General features: G+C 39.7%; 1 pseudogene; it reads left to right on the top strand.

The window, feature by feature from the left end:
* Window positions 1–846: 846 nt before the first annotated feature.
* On the top strand, window positions 847–1,055 carry LOC125992917 (U2 spliceosomal RNA; annotated as a pseudogene).
* The last annotated feature ends 6,201 nt before the right edge of the window (window positions 1,056–7,256 follow it).

Genomic DNA, 7,256 nt, shown 5'->3' on the forward strand with positions numbered 1-7,256 from the left:
ATTCAATGTTGAAACTGCAGTTGGTAGGTAGTGTCGCTGAAGCGCTGGATTTAGGCTCTCAGTCTCTACTAAGGCGTGCGTTCAAATCTTGTGTTAGTTCCGCTCTATTCTTCTGGCCTGACTCCTTTTGGCGCAGCCGTTGTACATATGATGACCCTGGAAAGTTCTTGGCAAATTCTCATTTGCCTTTCATGTTCATCGGGTCTACCATTTTAATAGGTATCTACACTGTGTATTTGGATAGAGACTGGTCAAAGGGGACACATATATGCCTCGTGAACTACTACATGCATTACTGCGGATGAAGAAGAGTGAACAAATAAGTCATCAGACAAGTTTGCCGATTTTTTAGTGCCCATTAGAGCAGCACTCTGTTCCGTACTGTAACCTGTTAGGTTTGTTCCCAGTTCTTTATCTTTAATGCTCGATATGCTAACAGTAATTACCAAGAGAAAGCCTTCACAGTTTAACTATTTAATGTATGCCAAAATGATTGATGCACAGCTGTGGAGCCCTTTCTGCGAGATGCAGAAGAAGGTTCCTCTCCCAGCGCCAAGGTTCCTGCTCTTATACTACTCTGGCCGCCTTCCTGCAAGGAGGCGACTGCCTAGCCTGTGTGATAATGTGTGACCTTGTCATCTTAACCGAGAGCGACTTCTACATATGTGCAAAGGGTTTCATAGAGTAGAGAAAGCTAATAAAGCAAGAGAAGTGTTACAGCGATATAATGGCATAGCTCAAGCTCCCTAGCTAATCACATGTGCCAAAGAGGCCTATTCTAACAAACCGTTGGTGAGAATGGGTAGACGGGGAAGCCTGTAAGCGAGTCCCTCACTCGCATACTCCATCGCTTCTCTGCCTTTTGGCTAAGATAAAGTGTAGTATCTGTTCTTGGGTTTGGGGGATTAAGAGAGCTGACCGTAGAAGAGAGAATTTTAACCATAAAAGTGGTGATTTTACCCTTGCTTTTACTAATCAGTTCTGTTTTCATCCCAGCAAGTAAGTTGCTTTTAGAATTGGACCGAGCCATTTTTTACTTCACCTGGAAATCCTGAAGGAATGAGGTCGAAATACAAAAAGTCCTGCCTCGTTACAAAAACAGATATGCTCAAACCTCATTGAATAAAGTACATAAGCAGACAAGTATATTCACATATTAAATAAATAAAAGAAACATTTGAAGCATATAATTATACGTACACACCAAATCAATAAAGAAGACATAACTAGACATTTTTGATAAGTGGTGATGAGAAAGGTTTTTATAACTTTATGATCTGATATATTTCTGAGGACTTTGAAATAACAAATGACTTTTGATATATTACCTAAATAGCTTAATGACCCTTAAGGAACTGTGAAATGCATGCCTGATGTTTTTTCTCTGAATCATGGACACAGCCAGAGTCGTCTTGACCGTTCAGTACTTGATTGTATCTTGTGTTTTGACTAATGCTAGACGCCAGTTTTTGATTACTAGTGAACGTTCTGCACAGAGGGAAATATTTTGGCCTAACAAAGAAAAGATACGGTTGGAAACATGATTAAACTAAGAATATAATGACGTAAGCAAAGACATGAAGTATCAAAAGCACAAACTTTACATAGTCAGGTAAGAGCAATAGATTAATGATGTCACAGCCAAAAGCTAACATAAATTCACACAAGATGACACAATTGGAAGAATGAGGTACGATAGTCTATGTCCAAGATTGGAGGAGAATGTTCACAGGAAGGTCACGTGGAGATAAAACCAGCAGGTGCCAGAAGGAGCCACCCGAGAACTCGGCCAAAGATGATCGCCAAGGCCGAAAGACGGGAGGGAAGACAACAGCCCCCACCCGAGAACTCGGCCAAAGATGATCGCCAAGGCCGAAAGACGGGAGGGAAGACAACAGCCCCCACCCGAGAACTCGGCCAAAGATGATCGCCAAGGCCGAGAGACGGGATGGAAGACAACAGCCCCCTCCAAACACACACACACACACACACACAGCCCCCCACCAACACACCGAGTCGCCCATAACCAGCACCACTCCCATGGAAGCAGACTCTCCTTCGAACTTGCCCCACCCCGAAGACTCATCGCCCATCAATCCCAGCCCACAATGTGCTACTGAATATAAAACTGATCTAACAACCTTGGACTTTGCCTTTTCTGAATGGAGACTTTCCGCTCTTGAAGGGCCCAGCGCTGTATTGTACTTTCCTGAAAACAGAGCTTTTTGAACAAGAATTGTGATTGAACTCAACCAATCTGTCTAAGTCTAATTTCTGCTTCAGTGTCTTTGCATTTTCCTAAATCTGAAGAAATCAAACGAGCACGCAGTGAGTAAATTGGATAACAGGTGATTGGCAAAGGCTTTTGCCGTGAGGCGCAGATAACGCGCTCCCTAAATTGTGGACAAAATCCAACAAATGGTGACCATCCGACGTGATTTCTTCAGAAGGGAAAGTGCATGCTCCACAAAGGATTCTTCGTTCTCCGCTCTTGCTCAACAGTATTGCAGTCCGATCGGCACAAAAGGTAAGGGGGAAACTTTTTTTCTCTCTCCCAGTTCAGCAATATTGTGGAGTGAAAGCGGAATACAAAAATTAATAATTTCAGCTCTGTGTTCAGGAATGGTGGTTGTATAGAAGTGTGTGTTTGTGTGGAACTTGGTAAAAGTGATTTGTGGAAAAAATTCAAAATACAAAAACAGGTGAAGGCGTCGCTGATATAGCAGTACGGATGCCGAGCGACTCCAATAGTGTGACCTTAGAACATTATAGGGCTGTCTAAGGCGAGGGACATCTGGGATGTCCGAGTCGTGGTGAATTAAGAGAAAGGTGGTGAGGACTTTGTCTGATCAGCAAAGGGCGCTCACACCGCTGGAACTTGTGGGATGCCAGTGACTAGCATATGGGCACCTGAGTGGCCTCAATAGTAGACACTTAGGAACTTATACTGTTGCCTAAGGTCGGGGTCGATTGGATCGGCCAGGCCACCAATACGAGTCGGGGACTCGTGAAAAAAAAATAAATAAAAAAAATGGTGAAGGCATCGCTGATATAGCAGGACGGATGCCTGGCGACCTCAATAGTGCGACCTTAGAGACTTATATTGTTGTCTAGGGCGAAGGGTAACTGGGTTAACCAGGTCGCTACATAATTGTTGAAGTGTGTCTATGATGATATTGTGTGGAAAGCAGGCTTGGCTGTCAGATGGGACAGCGGCGCAGCTGAAGAAGTGAGTGATTAGTTGTGGTGCTGTTCATGGGATGGAAGTGATGATTTGTGGTTCATGAAGAACAATAAGTTGATTTGTATAAAATTGTTGATTTTATTTAGATTTTGCATGAGAGTTGGAGTCAGAAAAATGGCTTAACAAGAATTTGATAAAGAATGTATATTTAATTAGCATGAAGGTTATATCCCATTGTGTGGTGGGGTTAAACTGTAACCATTTTTGTTTTCAAAAGGGTGCAGCTCTAAAGTTTGGGCCAAACGGTCAGGTGGGCACAAATGCATATTTTGGACAGAGGTGGGGGGTTACATTGGTGGCGAGGCTCTCCGCACTTCAGTTGCCTCCCCCCCCACCCTTGTTATCAGCTGGGAAGATTGTCATGTCTATGTTGTGGGCCCGTGTGTTTGTTTATGTGTATGTTTGTCTTTGTGTATCAGTTCGTTATAAAGGATGGAATTGCGTTAAATTGGTGCACGGAAACGGTGTGCTAGACAATGGTTTATCAGATTTGCATTGTTAAATGTAAAACTTAGAAATGATAGAATAATCTGAGGGTTGTGGTCAGAAACTCGTCCAACGAGGAGAGTGCCCAGCCCTCATAAAAATGTGAGAGTAAGAGAGAACATACATTGTAGAATTGGATAAAATTAAATTATGATTGCAGATTTTAAATTTAGGAGGAATTATTGATTGGTTATGACATAAAACTATACAAGGACACATGTAAGGATAAGTCAAAGATTTGAATCACTTAGAGTTAAAAACAACAAATAAAAACAACAATGCAATGGGGGCACTTTTTATCAAAAGAACACCAAGTAAAGTATTAAGTAGTGGGCATTCGTGATTGGGATTAAATTAAGGATAAAATTAGGTCAATGATTAGAAATCAATGGTGCTCTACACAAAAAGGCTTAAATTTTAATGGGGACATATTTGGAGTACTGTGTTGGTCTACATAGGTCATGGGCCTAGTTTATTTGGTTTTGATTGTGGTTTGGGTTTATTTTGTTTATTGTTAAGGTGTTCCTTGTTATTCTCTTATCCCCTGCATTGTACATGTCTTCTTTATGCAGATAGGTTAACAGGCTAGGAATTTAGTGAGGAGATAATTGATCACTTGATGGGGGTTAATAATTGTCCAAATCCTAGTCACATGTTTTGAGGGACCACAGCAACAACATTATATTTAATTTGCAGGCCATTATTTCGTATGTGATGACAGTGTCTAGATAAGTAGACTGTTTTATCAAAAATGTGAGAGTGAAGGAGGAGGTTTGATTTGTAATCTGGCATTTGGGTGCCACTTTTAAGAGTCTGTGCAGGAGCATAGATTGTTTTTGTTTGTTTTTAAAGATATATTTAACAGTTTATCTCGGTGCAGTAAGGATATAGCAATTTTGAAAGACTTAAAATTAAAAGCAAAATTCCATTTTAATTCTGACACATGCCAGCTAACATGAGGATGGGAAATAAATAAAGGAATGAATACTAGCTCAAATGTGGCATGTGTTTTAAATTGGGCGATAAGACATTCATTTCCAAGCACTATCCTTTAGCGCTGCTGACAATAATAACTTATGAGATGTTAAATCAAGGAGGAGTGTCATATTTGGAACACCGGCGCTGTATGACCTATAGATTGAACAATAACATTCACCGCATATACAACCATGTTGGTAGATTGTTAAATTACATTACAGTTTATTACAAAGGATTTCGGAACTTTATTTGATGATAAACACTGGAACAAGGATTTTAGCCGTGTTAATGGGTAGGGTGGATGGATTACTCAAAAAAAAAAAAAAAAGCTTTTGATAAGGGCGGCTTGATAGTAAGATGATGAGTGTGCGCAACTGATAGGATACAATATGTTAATGGGAAGATTTGGGGTGTAAGGAACAAATACTACACATGAAGACTGATAACACGAAGATAGTTTTGTGAAATTTGTGTCCCAGTGTGTTCTGCCCTAGCGCATGGCACAAGTCCTGAACTGAGTCCTTGTACTCTACTGGCTGCCTCAAAATCAACAGAGGACTGTCCCTGGTCATGAGACACCTTTGACCTTTGGGAGAACAACAGGAACTATTATCATGCTTGAAGGGTCAAGCACAGCTCTTCACAGGACAAGAACCATATAGTTGGTGGAATACACACAGTTGCAGATCAAAAAGAAAATGGACTGAAAGAACAAAGACAAGATGGACGCATTTGAGAATGGCGGACGGTCCAGCCCTGAATCATCATCATGAGAATCTAAGAGGAGAGGCTGCTAAAGACTTGCACGAGTCACATGAAGTCAAACTGGACACATTGCTAAAGACTGCTGAAGCATTACAAAGTTGGTGGAGTGTGGGACAAAAGGGATGGAAGTGTGTTTGGGTGCTGGGGCAGACATAACTGGGGAGTTTTGATAAAAGAGGGAATAATAAGGCTGCTTATTGACACTGAAACGGGGATAAAAAACAAAATACATAGATATGGACAGTGAAGATGCACTGACAAATTATATGACAGCGTGATCAGAAACTTCGTAAAGTGGACATTGATCAATAGAAATTAAATCATTTGAATCATAAATTTTTATATGTAACTTAGCATTTCGAAGACATAATTAATCTAACTGAAAATAATAAAATTTCATAATTGGACCAGTGAAAATTTGGATTCGGGCAACAGAAGGCTGAATTGCTAAACTTAATTGACCTTTATCAAAACAACAGAATTTGATTACACATCAACTGCGACTGATTTATAGGATGCATATTTCAGCTTGAAGGGGTGAGGGGCCATAAGAAAGTTGGAATTCTGGATAGTCAGCAAAATAGTAATACAGTAGGGCTTTAAATAACTAATACAATGACATGACCCTTGCGACAATTGATTTAAATGGCAATTTATGATAGGCACTTGGGGTTAGGATTAACAATCCATCCATCCATCCATTACTGGTGCGGCTTGTCCTTACGAGGGCCACGGATGATTAACAATAATAACTAGAATTATTCATTTCTGTAGAAATTGCGTGTGAAAGCGAAGACGCTGAATAAAAATTCGGGGAAAGCTACAAGATTATGTTTAAATTTGGAACGTGTTGAATTGGCTAGAAAATTGATAAAAATATAGAAAGAATTTTGTAAAATTGGGCGTGAATTTTAAAGTTGAAAATTTGAAATTTTCCACAAGTGAGAAGTTTTGGAATAGGATGAACCGTTGAAAAATTGAAATGGGTTGAGTCAGTGGAAAAAAAGAAAAAAAAAAAAGGAAAACTAAGGGAAAAAAAAGAAATTTTGCAAAATTTTACCGCAATGTTGGAAGTGAGGATGTGAAATTTGAATTTGAATCTAGGAGGTTAAAAGTGTAATGGAATAAATCAGATGAATTATGTGGAAGTAGTTAAGATAAAAATAAAAAAAAAGGAAGAAGAATGCAGAAGAAGTTGAATAATAATAAAGTCAAGGCAATTCAAATTTATTTATATAGCCCACAAGCAAGTCTCAAAGGGCTCCAAATGTACAAAAATTGCCAATTTAAAATACAAGAACAATAAGTGTGAGGGCCACAATGATGATCATGACAGCAAAAATATTTCTAATTGGTTTTGATAGGTACAAAGGGGGAACATGGAAGAAGGTTTTCAAAATTTGTGATATAGCGTGACTCAATTATCAAGTGTAAGTATTTCTTTTTAAGATTCAAGATTCAAGAGATTCAAGATTCAAGAGTTTTTTATTCGCTATGTTTGAGCGTGCCAAACAAGGAATTTGACTTCGGTAAATCACAGCCTCTGTTCAACATTTAGGTGACTAACAACAACACTCAGGACATGTGAAGAACGAAAGATATTCTCAAACACCCCCTGATCTTAAACTCCCAAGAGGGCAAGGAAAAACTCAAAACTCCAGCTAGGGGAAATGAGAAACCTTGAGAAGAGACCACAGATGGGAGGGTCCCTCTTCTAGGATGACCAGGCTGCAATGGATGCAGAGAGGACACATAGTACAAACAGTGTAGACAAAAAAGATGT

This window comes from Syngnathus scovelli, unplaced genomic scaffold (genome assembly GCF_024217435.2).
Source record: "Syngnathus scovelli strain Florida unplaced genomic scaffold, RoL_Ssco_1.2 HiC_scaffold_24, whole genome shotgun sequence".
NCBI lineage: Eukaryota > Metazoa > Chordata > Actinopteri > Syngnathiformes > Syngnathidae > Syngnathus > Syngnathus scovelli.